This window comes from Mauremys mutica, unplaced genomic scaffold (assembly GCF_020497125.1).
Source record: "Mauremys mutica isolate MM-2020 ecotype Southern unplaced genomic scaffold, ASM2049712v1 000090F_np12_subseq_1:148583_obj, whole genome shotgun sequence".
Lineage (NCBI taxonomy): Eukaryota > Metazoa > Chordata > Testudines > Geoemydidae > Mauremys > Mauremys mutica.
In genome coordinates this window covers 10,115-28,650 of record NW_025422840.1, presented here as the reverse complement: position 1 = coordinate 28,650, position 18,536 = coordinate 10,115, and positions in this window count along the sequence as shown.

The following is an 18,536-nucleotide window of genomic DNA, read 5'->3' as shown; positions in this document are numbered from 1 at the left end:
AATGAGCCAGCCACTCCCAGTCCCTATTCAAGCCCAAATTAATGGTGTTAAATTTGCAAATGAATTTTAGTTCTGCATGTTTCTCTTTGAAGTCTGTTTCTGAAGTTTTTTTTGTTCAAGAATAGTTACTTTTAAATCTGTTATAGAATGTCTAGGGAGATTGAAGTGTTCACCTACTGACTTTTGTATGTTACCGTTCCTGATGTCTGATTTGTGTCCATTTATTCTTTTACATAGGGACTGTCCGGTTTGGCCAATGTACATAGCAGAGGGGCATTGCTGGCACATGAAGGCGTATATCACATTAGTAGACATGCAGGTGAATGAGCCCTTGATGGTGTGGCTGATGTGGTTGAGTCCTCTGATGGTGCTGATAGAGTAGATATGGGGACAGAGTAGGCAACGAGGTTTGCTATAGGGATTGGTTCCTGGGTTGGTGTTTCTGTGGTGTGGTGTGTAGTTGCTGGTGAGTATTTGCTTGAGGTTGGGGGGCTGTCTGTAAGTGAGGACTGCCCTGCCTCCCAAGGTCTGTGAGAGTGAGGGATCGTTTTGGGCTTGAATAGGGACTGGGAGTGGCTGGCTTATTACAAAAGCAGCTTTGCCTCTCCTGGAATTGACACCTCCTCATCTATTATTGGGAGTGGACCACATCCACCCTGATCGAATTGGCCCTGTCAACACTGGTTCTCCACTTGTGAGGTAACTCCCTTCTCTTCATGTGTCAGTATATAATGCCTGCATCTGTAACTTTCATTCCACGCATCTGAAGAAGTGAGGTTTTTTACCCATGAAAGCTTATGCCCAAATAAATCTGTTAGGCTGTGGCTACACTTAGCGCTTCAAAGCGCTGCCGCGGCAGCGCTTTGAAGTGCTAAGTGTAGTCAAAGCGCCAGCACTGGGAGAGAGCTCTCCCAGCGCTGTCTGTACTCCACCTCCCTGTGGGGAATAACGGACAGCGCTGGGAGCGCGCGCTTTGCAGCGCCGCAATTTGCAGCGCTGGAGAGGGTGTGTTTTCACACCCTGCTGCAGCGCTGCAAATTTGTAAGTGTAGCCAAGCCCTGTGTCTTTAAGGTGCCACCGGACTCCTTGTTGTTCCCCTAAAAGGCTATTCTGAAGTTTATCACTGACTCTAAGGCTACAATTGCAATTCCCTGTTGTATAAAACACTTTAAGGTATAAACAGCCTTGTTACATGTACTTAAATATCTTGGTTTCTCTGGCAGCAGCTTTGAAAAAAAGGAGAGTGATTATAATGTGGAATGTTTCACTGTGGTATGTAAAATTTCACATTCCTGTCCCAGGTTCTGTACAAAAGGGTGGCCACTGTAACATAGTCTTTCATGTGGGTTTCTCAGAGTGTTGCTAGAGGTTTTTATTTAGCTTTCTACTATTAGATTTTTTTTTCTTATTCTTGATTGCTAAGAGCCATAAAGATCAAGGGGCCCATTAAAGGCTGTCTTTTAGAAATACAGGCATCTTTCAAGCTAAAACCCTCTCTATATTTGTTTAGAATCATGACAGTTGTAACCATGTTTAAGAAGGGTAACTGTTAGCAGGATTCTCATCTACTGTGATGTTTTCCTTGATTAGTGGGATTGTGATTTTATTCTGCAGACATGCACTAGTTTAAACCGTGCTGTGGATTCTGTCCTACATGTTCCATGGCATGGTTTACGGACGTCTCTACACTGGCCAAAGAAATCATCCAAAACACTGCCCTTTCCAAACAGGACATAACGCTAGCTAGGATTTGTTGCAGTTCTAAAAAGGGCCTAGCTCCAGCCCAACACCCATGCAGCAGGAGAGTGTAAGGGAAGAAGCTGGTACTGTACCATACTCACAAAGAGTACTCATTTCTCTGGTGGATCAGGGCAGGGGCATGGAGCTTCCCTTCTTTCATGGAAGCCCCTCTCCAGTGTCCAGGCTCTGCCTAATGGGTGGATGAGACAGGCCCTAGCTTGCAATGCTCCTTCTTGATCCAAGCAGCCTATACTGGACCTGCAGGTTAAAAATGAGATTGGCTTAAGCCTGCTCTTTGTGCAGCTTGCAGGTTCCTACTAAGCTGCCCAGGTGGTCTGGACCAACTCAGGTACTTGTGCAGTGCTGGCAACGGAACCCCTGGAATGCAGAAGCCTCCATGTCAAGCTGCCCTACCCTGCCCTGGAGTTGCCTGATATGCTTTGCTCCCTCATTGCCAAATCTGCAGGACCCTCATTGTTAGGGCTGGGAGATCTGATGTTCCTCTCTAAAGATGTTGCTGCTCCAGAATATCATACAGTTGGTACAAGGAAAATGTTGCTCCTTGATATTACATGGGGCAACAGTCAGATGACAAGACCCCACCAGAGCCTCCCTCCAGCCCAGTAGTGCAAGAGTGCACTGGCTGGAGCCAGGAGGAAGGCAGAGCGTTTGTTTTCTGCTGCCCATGGCACTCTGTCAAAGAAAGCACAGCCAAATTGCTTACTGGAGTAAGTCTCAGCACTCAAGCAGCTCAGGCTTAACCCAATAGGTGGCAGTGGCAGTTAAGAGCTCAGGAGAACTACACCTGTTTAGTACAGCGAAAGAGTAAACAAGTGATCTGAGTTATGGGAAATGACTGAAAACACACTGGAGTTGGTGCGAATCACATTTTCACAGCACTGAGACTGAGTCTTAAAAACAATCCTTAAAGCATATGGCCCAAGAACCTTGGTGACCAGGGCTTGATTTTATAATGTGGTTCTAAATATTCTAAGACAGTCGGAGGCTTGGTCAACTTTTCAGGGTTTGTTTTTCTTTTCTGTTCATCCTAGTTCTCCGTAGTCTCCAGTGCTAAGGAAAGGGCCTGCTCACCTGCATACACATCTCCTCTGATGGTAGGCTTCATGTCTTGTTTGCCTCTGTCCATGAGATCTTTTGGCAAGGATCAAGAGTTTAACATCTATTATTTAGGGGTGAGGGTGGAGAAAGAATCGTTCCTGCCCTTGAACAGAAGAAGAATTGATGAACTCACAGGCCTTGATCATCTCAAGAAGGGGTGTAGTTAGTTAATGGAATGACGCAGCTATGAGGACAGACTAAGGAGGAACACAAAGAGGGGCATGCTCCATGCCACCAGCCCTTGCATAGCCAAACGAGTGACAAGCAGTGGTTTTCTGACCTGTTCTTTCAGTAGAACATTCCTCAAGAAGGCCTTTGCAGCCCATATTGTTCTGTCTGCTCACTGGGAGCACACCAGTCCTTTTCACATGGAAGATGTGTGTCAAGTTTCTTCTTCTGGAAAGAAATGAATTTTCCTAGCCACACGATTATTGCCAGCTTTTTAAAGTGTGGTGACTGGAGTGACTGTCTAGGGGATGTTGAGTTAGGAGTATTTTCACTCATCGTAAAAAGCCCAGCAACAGAGCTTCAGAGAGCAATGATAAATGTTCCTTCCTCTTCGCCACCAACATATTTTTATTAACGGATTGAGATATGTGAGTTTAATCTATTATAATTAGTATAACAACTTTTTTTTTCTTTGAATACTAAGGCTGTGATTCAGGACAGTATTTAAGTTTGTGCTTAACTTTAAGCATGTGCTTAAGTGTTGCCCTGAGTTGGGATGCTTACCTGAATTAAGGGTACAGGGCATTTGTCTTGCTAGAACGTCTTCCAGATAGAAACTGCATAATACAATTTAATTTGGGGGCTTTATTCTAGATTATTGAGTTATTTGTACTTTGGAGTCGATTGTAGTTAATAAAACAATGATTAAAAAGTAGCTATCGCTCTAATTCAGTTCTCATGATGTGCTTTACGTTCATTCCTAGTAATGTATCTGCCCTGTTTTTCTTTACTAGCTCTCACTGTGCCTAGCCCTGGTTCAGTAATTGAAGGATGGGCCTTATTATGATACAAGATTGGGTTTGTCATTTTAAATACAATTTCATTAAGATTGACCAAGTCAACCAAAACCGGAATAAAAAGCTCGAGGATTGGCCCATGGGCATATGGTCTAAGATTCTGCTTCTCAGGGAAAGTAACAAACTGACCACTATTTTGCCTTCTCAGTTTTCAAGTCCTGTTTGCAGTTTGATGACCTGGAACCAATGACTCCCATGTTAAGGTCATCATAAAAGTGTAAAATCACCAGTGATCCTCAGTTTTCCCTTATAATCTGAACCTATTATGGGTATGTGTGTGGGGGCAGGCGGTGTGGTTTGTCGCATTAGAAGTCAAAGTGTGACCACCAGATCGTCGGATCCTACTTCTCCTTCTTAGGAGCTTGGAGATCAGCCAGCTTAGCTGACGCAGACTGCAGTCCTGCTGAGCTGCACAGGGTACTGCACCAACAAAGGAAAAGAGTGCTGATCCCCACCTTCAAATGATGTGCATGCATGAAAATCACATGTCTCTGGACAGACTGACAGACGGCCTGACTGAAGGGTGAGGTGCCATGTAGACATTAAGATTTTTTTAACATAAATGCAGCTGCTCTAAGGGGGTAAAAACACAGCCATCCTCAATCTTGTAACACAGAAGTCTGCTGCAGATGGTTCCCACACTTCCTTGTGGTGTAAATCAAGCCAGTTCTCAGTTAGCAGGGATAGAAATGGTCAGTACTGGGATGGGGTTCCCAGAGGGACTGCATGGAATGGTGCCGGTGATTTGGTTGGTGACACTGTTACTGCTGAATCCCAATTAAGTCAGTGCCTGGGAATGATGTGCTGTCTCAGATGAGATGGGAAAGTGAGGTCATTAAAGCTGCCATGTCCCTGTGTGTAAGAGCAGGGCTGTGGGTTTTGGTTCACAAAGGTGTTGTGAAGCTAAACCATGAGAATGCATTCACGGCTCCTGAGCTTTGCTCAGGGTTTCTGGTTCATATGAACTGGGAAAAATCAAGGGAACCTGGTGAAACATGCTGGTCTCAGAATGAAAGCAGACTGTTATACAAATGCATCACATAGCCTTGTCCCGCAAGAGATCGCAATATCCCCCATTTCCTGGTGTCGTCTTCTCCTGGGCAGGTGTTCTGCAATCTTGTAGCTTTCCGAATATCTTTGTCTAGGCTAATGCTACATCTGTCATGTTTAGCAAGAAGGGCTGCTGCTCAGTCCCCATGGAAACCATTTCAAGGAGGCTTCTAGCTTGTGTAGCATTGCTACGCTGTTTAAAACAGCTACTGTGTTCCACCTTGCATTTCACTCCCAAACCGCCTAAGGTTGTTGTGGGACTTAGTTCACTAATGTTTGAAAAGCACACTGAGGTCCTGGAAGAAGGTGCTAGAGAAGAGCAAAGTGTTATTACTTCTGATTAACTGCTTCCTTTTTGCACTGTTATTCACAGCTCCTTTTGCTTGTGATGCCTGGTGGAAAGTAGCTGTATTCCAGAGTTACTGACCCTGTGCAAATGCATCTGAGACTCCAGAAAGTCAGCTTGACACTGGAGAGAAGTTTGATCATAACTTCGGAAACAAGCGCCAGACAAAGAGCATGTTCAGGCAAGTTCAAGAGTCTGATTTATACTGACAAAATCCAGAGAATTCCGAGTGAAGGACAGCACTATGTCCTTAACCCACATTGGTGTGTACGTAGAGCAGTACACAGGGTAATAATGACTTATGCTTCATTGAGTCCTTGAAGTACTTGGCACAAGAGGGTGAATTGAAGACCAACTGTCAGCTCTAAAGCCATGGTCCATATTATTAACTCTGAGGTCCAATTGCATCTGCACCTACTTTTTTGAGTACTTCGATTTCATGTTTGCATGCACCTATTCCAGCCCAGCCACACATCTAGCCATGTGTACATCTGAGGGAGGACATGTGCATGCAAAAACCGGTGCCCAGATGCAAACGTGCTGCATGCAGAATCAATACACAGATACATAATGATCTCTGAGCTGAAAATCAAAACCTTGTATTTCTTATGCTTGAGCTCCACTTGATCAGGAATGAAAGAAGATGCTGCACTTCCAAACCACTGTGGCTACCAACTGCTCTCCAGACTTAATGAGCAGAGTCCTCCACAGGGAGGCCCAGATTTGCTGGGACAACTTCAGCACTAGAAGCAACAGGTGCAACTCTATTGAGTTCAACACAGCTGTACCCACTTTCATCAGTTATGAATCTAGCCTACTGTATACATCATGCACAGCAGCTGAGATTAGAATTGGACCCTGTGTGGCCATATTCTGCTCCCAATTTACTTGGCATAAATCCAGATGTGCTCCAGAGACTACTGGTGTATCCAAGATCAGGACTCAGTCCAGTATCTTTACAGAATAAAATACTCACACACTTTTCTATGATACAAATATGTTTTGTTCCCTCAAGTAACATACTAAGGTCTGAGGAATCCCTACATGTGCCCCACATCTTTAAAACATATTGAGCTATCTAGCCCTGTCAAAACAATTAAGCCAGTTGGCATTTGCGTATGGCTGTAGTGCTCAATAGATGTTCCTGGAAGCGTGGAATGTGCTCCTATTCCCATCCTCCTCCATCTGCACCAGTGTCTGTGCGATCTCCCAGGATGGCCAGCCTGCGGAGACATAATGGGGACTTGATTGCCTTTGCAGCCTGTCCCCTTTGGAGAAAGAATCTGCAGCTGCTTCCATGGTTCCTCTTAGAGCCTGCCGGCTGGGTCTTTTGTTCAGAACTGGCTGTTTGTGTTAGCTCCAGCTCTGATTTTTGGACATTATTAATTTCTGAGTGTACCCAAGTTCCCCCCGAGGTACTGGATAACAAACACAGGTTAAGTCTCACGGTGAAACAGGGTCACTTCACCTCCTCTCCACTTTCAAACAACAGTGCTTGGTTACCCATTTATTTCAAGAATCAGATTTTTTTTAAGGTCACGCTGGTCTTACCTCAATTCATTTTACAGGCCTCATCTCTCGCCATTCTCTCTTCTTACCCATCACCAGCAACCCTCTTGTGCAATCTCACCACGCAAGGTACAAGAGCCTTCTCCTCTGCAATGCCTGCTGTCTAAAATAGCCTTCCTCTATCCCTCCACCTCATCTACTCTCTTCCCCTGTTTAAATTGCTCCCATGCCCATTTCTCTTGAATCCTCTCCCTCTCTCTGCTGGGAATCAGAATGTTATGGGACACAAGTTCCTATGGAAGATGCTAAACAAACAGAAAGTTGTGCTGTACTGTACAATTTCTTCACTGACTCATGACTCCCTCAGAATGACTCCATGCCATTCACACTTAGTCAGTCACCCACTCCCTACCCAGATAGTTAGTTTAACTCCTTGGTAAGGTCTTTGATGACTATTGTTAGTCTCTTTATTTTTTTATTTTTTTTTATTTTTTTTTGCCATTCACTTTTCTAACCCATCCTCTACAATCTAATTCAGGGCACCCCATCAGTCAAGGATACATGCTTATTCTGTACTGAGCACAAACAAAAGCAAAGGAAAATACTGACTGCAGCAACTTTGGCTACACACAAACTAAAAAGCATAACTGCATTCTCTCTCCCTTTTCTCCAGTTCAGCAACCTGCAAATTACTTTGTCATTGTGGAGAAACAAATAAGGCTTCATTATCGTTACCATTCTGATGGGGGTAAACAAGCTTATTTACACTTGAGCACTGCTGAAGAATAAAGTCATAGAGAAAAGTTCATGGTAGGTGGCCCTGCCTTTTTCATTAGGGACAGCTTTTTAGAAAATCACTGTGAACTGAGGGAGACAGTCTGCTATTCAGGCAAGCCGGGGTTAATGAAAGTACGGTGTGTGCTTGTTAAAAGGAGGACTACGACACTTGTAATCGTGGGTGGTCACATTTTTATTTAATGATAATGTATCTTTATTCTCTGCAGCATTCCCTCTTAACTCTTCTCTCTCCGCCCCCCCAACCCCACACTTATTCAATGAATAATTAAGTCTTGCACAATGAAATCTGATACCAGGTTCAAGACCAGCTAAACCCACTTGACATGTGATTTTTGTTTTTAAACCATCCTTGCATTAGTAACACTGGGATACTGCAAAGCCCTGGGAGCTCAAAGCCGAAAGGGGCCCCAAAGGTTTAATCATAGGAGCTAAACAAAAATACAGGACAATGGCAAACTCTCTTGCAGTTAGGGAGGAAGAGCCTGTGAATCTGAGCTCCTGCCTCTCTTTCAAAGCACTAGTTTGACAGAGAGGATAAACCCACTGGAACAGGGGCTCCTCGGAGTGAAGGTCTGATTCTGTTCTCACACACACTAGTGTGACTCAGGAGAAACTCCCCTGAAGTCAATGGAGTTACTGCAGTGAGAGGAGGCTCAGACCCAGTGTGCTTATCTCACAGATGCAGCAGAGTCCAGAGCCAAGTACAGTTGATCCTATCTATCTATCTGTCCATGGTTGGACCTGGATACAAACATCCTGGACTTTGAACATATTCAGATCACATCCAAACTTCCCAACTGGCTCTTATCTCTGTAACGAGGCCAAACCAAAATGTTGGCTCTTGAATCCTGGGGAAGTTTGAAGCCAGATCCTTAACTTTCCATCTCCTCTAGCGAGAGTTTAGAAACGCTCAGAGGCGCACACACACACGTTTATCAGCTTCTTGGATACTTTTTACCAGTACAGTAAGCTACAAATTAGTCCAATGATCACACTTAGGTTTGTGCTGTTGCCCTCCTAAGCAGGGATCTTCAAAGGCGCCTGAGGGAGCTGACCTCCGACCTCCCATTGAGTTACAAAGAAATTTGGCTCCTTTAGGTCCCTTTGAATAGCTCCGCTCTCAACCTGACAGTATCCCTAGCATCTGACATCCTGTTTTGTAACCTACCTGGCTGCTGCTTGTTTTCTTCTTTTAAAAAATATTGAATGTGGATTTCATAGGTGCCTTGTTCATGGGTGACATTTATTGATTACATTTAGGAACATAAAAACCTGAACGTTTCCTAAAGAAAACTCTATTGCAAACAGGGGGAAAGCTCTACATGAGTGGACCCCGTGTCAGCAGGTCGTCCCCATCACCTCAAGAAAGGATGGAGGGATAGGAACGTGCCTGAGGCAAAGCTTTGTGTGACAACATTACTCAGCTGCAAATTATTTCTTCCCTTTCTTCTCTGTCTGAGATGCTGGTGCTAAAGCTGCCCAAAGCTTAGCCTCAGGCACTTATCTGTCCCCATCAGTCCTTAATGGACAGACAAAGGCCTGCTCAGGCGTGCGTTCTCTCTGGAATGTGTTGTCAAACAGGAGCCCCCCAATGGTGTTTTGCAGGATTCTTTCCAGGTCTGCGCGCTCTTAGCAGGGCGACATTAAGGGTACATTAATTTCCACCAATATTCTGGATCCGCCACAGCTTTGGGGTGCCTCCCTAGGCAGACTCCCCCTCCTGCTCTAGGTCTCTGTCCTGTGCCAATGGACTCTCCCCTTCCAGCCCCACCAGGTGGGATCTTTCCTTCCCATGTGAGAAGGCCCAAAACAGTCCGGAACCTTCAGCCTCACAGTCGGCGGAGTCCCCTACAAGGTCCTGATCCTGAAGATCCTGACTTAGAGCCAGTCCTGATACTACTGAAGATAATGTGACCACCTTTTCAAAAGGAAAAAGCGGGACACATGTAGGAGTCCTGCCCCCTGCTCCTCTACTTCCCCTGAGGCCCCACCCCCTGGCCAGGCCAGAAGCCCCTGATAGTACCTTGACCGCTCAAAGTGCCAGGCCTGGCTCAGCCATATTGTTTGACAGATTTAATGCCATTTACCCACCAAAACCAGGTAGCACATCCAACATCTGGACCCGTAGGGGGATCAGGGAAACTCCAGGGGGTGCATACAATGTTTCAGCTTAGGAAAAATTTGAATGTCAACAAAGGGAGAAGCCTTTCCCACTGGGAATAAAGCTCCTGGTGGTCCTGCTTTAACCTTCATTTAAGAAGGTGTATTCATTATTTCCACAGGAAACAGCCCACAGACTCCAAATGTTATGATCAGAGGGTGAATACCAGACTTTCAAATCCGGGGCAACCTGAGCCTCAGCATATTAGAGGTTCCAGTGAGGAAAACGGAGATACAGTAGCTGAATTATACCTTTGGCTAAGTAATGTTGTCACATGGTCTGTGGGAATTCACTCCTGCAAAGTTCCCATACTTCATGGTGGGAAGGCGCTGTGTGAACCAAGCTGGACGTTCACTCCGAGGCTCCAGCCGTCATTTTGCAGTGACCTACTTGCTCTGGGTCTCTGACGAGGCTTCCTGGGAGGGAAATGACTAGTAGCTGTCCCATTTATGCTGTTTAAAGAATGCGCTGTAGCCGATGGCAGTGTTACAGGGTTTCCCTAACCCAAACCAATTTGGAAACGTTTATAGCTATTGATAGCTCAGGAGAGTTCGTCTAGTGTTTAGAGCAGGGTCTTTGCTCTCAGAACTCCTGGGTTCTCTTCTCAGCTCAACTGCTGATTTGCTGTCAGACTTTGGGTGTATCACCTTGGACCCAATTTTCAACTGGACACAGCAAAGGCACCTGCAGTATTTTCAGATACATGATTTTGTGCACAGCCCCACTTCCCTCCCACTCAGTCACGTGTACAGGGCTGTTTGAATAAATAAGAAGAGCAGGCTATGAGTCTCTACATAGCAGCAGCATGGAAATGCAGCCACCTCAGGGGTGGAGTGCACTGAACGCCACACACATACACAAATACAGGGAAGCGTCATATATATTGTACACCTCTACCCCACTATAACACAGGCGTGGGGAGCCAAAAATCTCTGCCATGTTATAGCTGAAACCCATTATATCAGGGTAGGGGCAGCAGGGCTCTGGCGGTGATTTAAAGAGCTCTGGGCTCCAGCTGCTTTGGGGAGCCCAAGGCCTTTAAATCGCTGGCAAGCCCCGGGGTAGGGGTGTCAGGGCTCCAGCGGTGATTTCAAGGGCCCAGGGCTCCCTGCAGCAGCCGGAGTCCCAGGCCCTTTAAATCGCCGGTGGAGCCCCACTGCCACAGCCCCGGGGTAGCAGCAGCAAGCCTCCAACGGTGATTTAAAGGGCCCTGGGCTCCCTGCAGCAGCCGGAGCCCCGGGCCCTTTAAATCGCCAGCGAGCCCCACTGCCGCAGCCCCAGGGTAGCAGCAGCAGGGCTCCAGCGGTGATTTAAAGAGCTCCAGGGCTCCCCACAGCAGCCAGAGCCCCGGACCCTTTAAAGCACCGCCCAAGCCCCTCTGCTACCGCGCTACACGTGAACCCGTGTTATATCGCGTTATAGCGAGGTAGAGGTGTATATTATTATAATACTAAGATAATAGGTATTTATTAGAATACTTTACGCTTCTAAAGCATTGTTAACTTGAGTCTCTCAATATGCTTTATAAACATTAACAAGTTAAGTCAGACATTCTTTTTATTACTCTCGTGGTACAGCTTGGGAAATGGGCCCAGAGGAGTTAAGGTCCATGTTTTCAAAAGCAGTCTCTGGCTTTGGGTGCCTGATCTGATGCACTCAAACATAGTGAATGTCAGCTCAATGGTAAAGCCAGAGACCCCAGTCTCCAGATTCCAGTCTGGCGCCTTGTCAAAGTGAAGGCACTAAGGAGGGAAGTCCCACAGGATCTGAACGTTTTTCTCGTATTTACTTCCATGCCTTTTAGAAGCCCCATGTCCTAGGCGTGGGCTGCAAGAACTTCTGAGTTCTAATCTCAGCTCTACCTCTGATTCACCGGGTGGGGCCTCGGGCGAGTTTCTTCACCTCCCTCTGTCTCCTTTAGTCTTTTAGTTTTCCTGTTAGTCACGAGGGGATAATAGCCAGGCAGAGGTGTTTTGAGGATTAGTTCGTTAAAGGCTGCACATTGCTGTGGAAATGTACAGCACGGTGAAGTGTTATTGTTCGGTGCATTTCCAATAGAGCTCCCAAGCTAGTCTGCCAGCCCCACGTCAATGAAAACAAGAATCAGTGTGAAAAATCCCAGCGCTCCTGAAAATTGTGGGATTTAAATTTGCAAGTGATAATTACAGTGTCTCCTGCATGGGCCCACGCTTTGCAATGCCTCCACAAGCGGCAGAGTCAAAACACCTGTTCTGGGCTCCTGGGGGCTTGTAGGTCCTTGTCTTAAGTTGTACACGACTCATTCCTTGGCAGGCAGCCTGTAACCATTCAGGTTGACCACTCCCAACAAGAATTTCTGCGTGACAAGGATTATCTGGAAATCAGGCTGCTGGATGGGGATTATACTGTGGGAGACCAAATTCTCTGAGAAGGAGGGTCACTTGGGAACATTTAAAAAAACTCTAGAGGCAGGATTCAGCCCAGTCGTGATCCAATGTTTTATAAATGGGAGCTCACAACCAGACTAACTTGATGATGTTTCTATAGTCAAAGTGATTACTGGCTAATGAGCAACATTTAAATAGCAGTTTTGCTGTGAGTAGCAACTTTGTGAAAGCAGCATTGTGAGATTTAGGTTGGATAGAGTCAGGTTCTGCTCTCCATTACAATGGTGTAAATCTGGAGTAACTCATGAGCTTCAGTGCAGTTCCCCTGGATTTACACCAGTGCAAAGGATGGAATTTGGGCCAATGTTTCCCAATGACTTGATATTAAAATCACTCTCTGAGGGTCCAGTTCTGTTCTATGTAAATCAGGTGCAAATGCACTGGAGTCAGTAGAGTGAAAACTGGTGCAAGTGAGATCAGAATCGGGACTTAGGCCTCTTGTTCTCTCCGGGCTGGATTGTGGTGGGCCCTGGAGTGGGTGTGCAGGACATGCCCCCCTCTTTGCTAGATGAAAGCCATGCAAAAGGAATGTCAGGGGGAATGGTAGAGCAGGCCAGCAGCAGAGGGGAGTGGGTGCTCTCTCCTTCTGACCGCTGGTGCACTGTGTCCCCACTGGCAAGCTCCCTTGAGGCACAGTGCCTCCTGGTGTTCACACTGGGGCAGTGCAGTTCCATGTCTCCTCAATGTGGGAAATATTTCATTGCCACCCTCTAGCCCTCATGCTCAGCTCCAAGCAGAGGAATGGGGACTGGCATGTACACCTTGTATGCAGTTAGGGTGACCGGATGAGAGAGATGAAATATCGGGACATGGGGGGGCGGGGGGGAGTCGCTGTGTCCTGCTTCTCCCCCCTCCCTCCCAGTGCTTGCGCCACCATACAGCTGATTCGCGCAACCCTGGGAGGGAGTAGGGAGGAGGAGGAATGCGGCGTGCTTGGGGAAGAGGCGGGGCCAGGGTGGGGATTTGGGGAGGGATCCAACGGGGCAGGGAGGGGGCGGAGTCGGGGCAGGGCCGGGGCTGAGTTGGGGGCAGGAGCACCCTCCGCCTGTGCGCCGGCCAGAGTGCAAAATATCGGGACAATTCGCGTCCTGACCGAACATCGGTCGGGACGCGGGACAAACAAGTAAATATCGGGACAGTCCCGATAAAATCGGGATGTCTGGTCACCCTATATGCAGTAGGTTGCAAGGCTCCTACTGGCAGGTCAGGCTTCTGTGCCAGGTATGGACTGGTTACAGAGCTTTCTTCTGCGGGAGATACACCAGAGATGTGTTTATGTTAGGACACTTTAATGTACTGCCAGGTATGGCTGACGTTAGCTTAAATAAGGTCTGCTACACACAGCACCAGCTAGTGGCTGACCAGTATAACACAGTTTAGCATTCCATTACCTCTCCCCATTTAAGATCCACTTTCCTACTATTTACAAAATTTACACTATCCTGCTATCTTTGAAATTCACTATGTATCAGTCTGTTAAGTGTCTCTGAATTGTACTGGTTTTCTAACTACATGACTCAAATGTGTAACTGCTTGGTCATCTGGCTGTCCATTAGTTCCAACAACTGGCTGTGGTCAGTTTGGAATCTTTGAGTTGTCTTCTTGTTCTGCATCTGCCATTTGTAGAGCTTGCTCTGTTGATTGTTCGTTCTGAGGAACAAACTGTAGATGTTGATCCATTGTTGGCCTCAATTACATGTGATCTGGATGCTAAATTTTTTTTTTTTTTTTAATACGACAGCTGGAGCTGTCCATCCTTTTTCTCTGTCCAATTTGACACAAACACGATCACCAGGTTCTAGACCAGCAGGTCTTTGAGTGACATCTGCTATAAAAGTGTTTTATAAGCCCTTTTTGCCTTTTTATCTGATTTGGCTACTCTCTTCATGTCTGGCCACTCTGAAGATAGATTATTTTCCAGAGTCAGAACAGTAGTTCTGATTTGTCTTCCCACCAGGAGTTGTGCTGGACTATATCCAGTAGCTGCTATTTGTGTTGATCTGTGAAACAGAAGAGCAAGGAATAGATATTCCTGTTGTAGGATTTTCTTGGATGCCTGTATAGGTCTCTCAGCCTTTCTGTCTGCTTCTGGGTAATGTAGACTGCTAGTAATATGATCAAAATCATATTTCATTTGGATTTATTTAAATTCTGCTGCAGTGAATTGTGATCCATTGTCCATCACTAGTTGTCTGCAATACCAACATGAACAAAAGTGCACTTCAGTTTCTCTATAAGACGACAACATGTTATGTCTTTCAAGTACATTATTTCTATACACTTGAAAAATAGTCCACTACTATCAGGTAATGATGTCCTCTGAATTCACATAAATCTGCAGCAAATCTCTTAAAAAGGTCTGTCTGGTAGGGGTGTTTGTACACGGCTTGATCCAGCATTGTCTCTTAATTTTATCTGTACTAGATCTCCTTTCAAAAGTCCAATATGATCAAATCCTCCATTAAGTTCCTCCACTCTTCTCGCCAAGCTAATCATGGTTGCCACACTGCGACTGAGAAGGTTGTTGGTCTTTGATCTCTTGATCACATGCAAACCTATCATCTTTGTAAGAAGTTTCTGTGGTGAGTTGGCCCCTGCAGTTCAGAATACCTCCAGGGCTAATCAAGGCTGTGTTAGGTGATTTCAGCTCTGGGAGGGGTTGAAGGTGATTTAAATCCCTTCTGAGAATATGATCCCATCTGCTCCTGAGTTACTTTTAAAATCAATAGTCTTTTCCATCAATATTCAGTTTCACTCTCCAGGCAGGCTCCATATCATCACACATGACACAACAATGGCTCTTGATTGCAGTCTGTAATCATAGTTAGCTCTCTCTCACTGCATTAATGTAGCAAACAGCTGTAAAATACCCATATTTTGTGCATTTATTACATATTTAACCTTTAGTTGGTCACACATGTCTTGAGCTATGGTGTCACGCAAAGGAGACTCCTACCATGTGCTACTGTCAAGCCAGGAAAAGACGCCCTTCCCAGATGGGCACAGGAGCAGCTCTAGGCACCAGCAAAGCAAGCAGCTGCTTCGGGCAGCCGATTTGCAGGGGCGGCAGCTGGCAGGGATCCAGCCTGGGAGCTGAGAACCAACAGGAAGCCCTGGGAGCTGTAGTTCCTTGGTTAGCTCCCTGCCTATAGAGCCAGCCCTGGAGCAGGGAAAGAACTACATTTCCCAGCATTCCCTTGGCCGCTATCAACAGGAAAGGGAGGGAGAAGGGAGTATAGTAGCTGAAACCTCATGCTGCAGCTTGCTGTGAATGGAGAGCTCACTGCTAGAGCAGGGTGGCACTGTGAATGGGGAACAAGTGTGCCCAAGGAGTAGAAGGCTTTGGCCCAGAGATCCCCTTCAGAAGACATCCCCAGATTGGATTAGGGATACTGGTGTGGCCTCACCTTGAAGCCTCCAAAGAAGGAATTGGGTGGACTCAATGGACAGTGCCCCTCTCTATCTGAAGCCTAGCAAGGGAGGTATGTGGATCCCACTAGAATTTAAAATGAAAAGTAAGGGAGGGGCGGCTCTGGACCTAGGCAGCTTATGATCCCATACAGTACCAGGCACTTAGGAGGATTTCCACTTTTGAGCCATGGAAGCAGAAATTGACTTTTCCTTTCCAGATTTAGCTAATATTCAGAAAGGGAATCTAGCACCTGCCTTTCAGATTTGAACACCTCAAAATTCAGGAGTGCTCAAGCTCAATTTGGGCAGCTGTTACTTCATTTCTCCAAAATCAAATATAATGATCATCCACTGTAACTTGCTCTAGGAAAAAGTAGGATAAAATTGAGCAAGAAATGCTTCCCAGTGGTTTTTAGGACTGGAATTGCTATTTTCAACAGCTATTGCCTTTTTTTTCTTCTAAGTTTTATTTGTTTAAAAGGAAGACAGTGATATTGCATTGGCAAATTCCCCATAGAAACAAAGAGTGGAACAAAAGAATAATAAAGGCACCTCAACTTTTCCTCATTTATGGAGGACTGTCTTAGAATATGCATCCAGATATCCTCCAGTCACACAAGCTGAAAATTGTTCCACTTTACTGCAGTTCTGTAACCATAAGGGAACCAATCCTGTCTGTGTTCTGTGCGCATCCAAAATTCCTGCTGAATGACCCGCCCTGGGAGCGAGTTACTAGTGATCCAGAGCTGGGTTGGCAGGGGGTGCGGGTGGGGGGGAGAGCCCAGGGCTGGGGCGGCAGGGGGTGTGTGGGTGGGGGGCACTGGTGGGGGGAAAGGAGGGAGCCCAGAGCTGGGGCAGCACGGGGTGTGTGTGTGGGAGCCCATGGCTGGAGTGGCAGGGGGTGCGGGGTGTGGGGGGAGAGCTCAGGGCTGGGACAGCAGGGGGGTGCAGGTCAGGGGGTGGCCTAGGGTTGGGTGGGGGGAGACCCAGAGCTGGGGCAGCGGGGGGGCAGGTGGGGGGGGGAGGGCCCAAGGCTGGGGCAGCAGGGGGGAAGGGCCCAGGGATGGGGTGGCAGGGGGGTGCGGGTCGGCGGAGGCCCAGAGCTGGGGCAGCAGGGGGGCAGGTGAGGGGGGGAGAGCCCAGGGTTGGGGTGGCAGGGGGGTGCGGGTCGGCGGAGGCCCAGAGCTGGGGCAGCAGGGGGGCAGGTGAGGGGGGGAGAGCCCAGGGCTGGGGCAGCAGGGGGATGCGGGGGGTAGCCCAGGGCTGGGGTGGGGGCAGCCAAAAAATTTTTTGCTTGGGGTGGCAAAAAACCTAGAGCCGGCCCTGGATGGGCAGAGACAAGTTGCCTCCCAGAGGTGGTTCTCTGTTTCCAAGGCACCGACATCAGTACTCTTTGGTCAGCCCTTCCCCAATATCCTCCTTCCAACAACCACGTAGTAGCTCAGGAGAGGTTGAGTGTTTCATGCCTCCACCTATTTTCAAGTCATGGGAATGTCAGACCAAAGCTATCAGGCTGGCAAGAGAGAAAACTCCATGGGACCTAGCCAGGCACTCTGATGAGAGCCTGCGCCAGGTAGGGTACAGATCCACTGTCATCTGGGGAGAAGAACTGAGCCTGTACAACTCTGTCCCAAGGCCATCCTGGGATAAAACCAGAAGAAAAACACACATTCAGCGTATCAAATACATGGTGTGTGCCAAATGTGGGTAGTCTATAGGGATCATCGTATAATGGTTAGAGCATAGAACTGGGACACAGAAACCTGGGTTCTATTCCTGGCTCCACTTCTATCCTGCACAAGTCATGTCACCTCTGTGTGGGCGGGGAGTGGGGGCTCTTGAGAGTAAATTCATTATTGTGGGCAAAGCTCCTTGAGCAGTTTACTTGGGAGGCACAATTGAAGACCCAAGCAGTATTGTATTATTATATGTCGGTTGGTATCTCACCCAGGAATGATATAGAATGATTTATTTTAAACTAATGAATCTGTCAATTAACATTAGGCTTGAAGGTTTATGCCCCATACTCTTGTTTATTTTTAATCATCGCTACTATAACTCGGAATATCATGGTTTTCCATAGAAATGTCCAGTCCTTTTTTGAACCCTGCTAAGTTCTGACCCTAAATGATGTCATGTGGTAAAGAGTTCTGCAGACCCAAGTGTGCCTTATGTAAAAAAGGTTTTTCTTTGACCACTTTTAAATCTGCTGCCTTTTGGTTTCACTGAGTGTCCCTTGCGCTTGTAGCATGAGAAGGAGTGAATAGCAGCACCCTTGCTTCAGATAAATGGAAACCTATGAAACAAAACCCCATGGAGGAAGAGCGGAGCACTCCAGGAGGAAAGCACATGTTTTCCAGACCAGGTTCAACAGAACTGCTCTTTTGAATGCTGCATTTTTGTACACTTCCCACAAACGTGATGCCAACCTCTAACTAAAGGGAGTTAGGAAGAAACTTTCCCTGGGGCACAGTTGTTCTGTATCTGCCTACTGCAGGGATTCTTGCACCTTCCTCTGAAGCAGCTGGTACTGGCCAATATCAGAGACAGGATACTGGGCTTGATGAAACCACTGGTCTGATAATTCCTATTTTCCTATGCACGTTCAGGATGAAATGATAGTGGAACACAGCTATTCTTAACAGAGGAGAGAACCTCAGTCATCCTCTTCATCCTTAGCCCAAGCACCAGCTGTGTCACTTCCCTCTCCCTTGCACTGGGGAGTGTCTTATGCTTCCCATCATTTGCAGGATTCCATGCCCAGGTCTACTGAGGGACAGCCTGTACGCCCCCCACACCCGCCTCACAGAAGAACCTTGATTCTTAATAGAAAATTGTTACCGATTTTTCCTTTTTTTTCTCCCTGACCTCCCAATCATAGCTCTGAATGACTCTGGACTGCTCTGCACATTATTCTGAGCATCTTTGCTTACAGGGAAATGAATCTAACT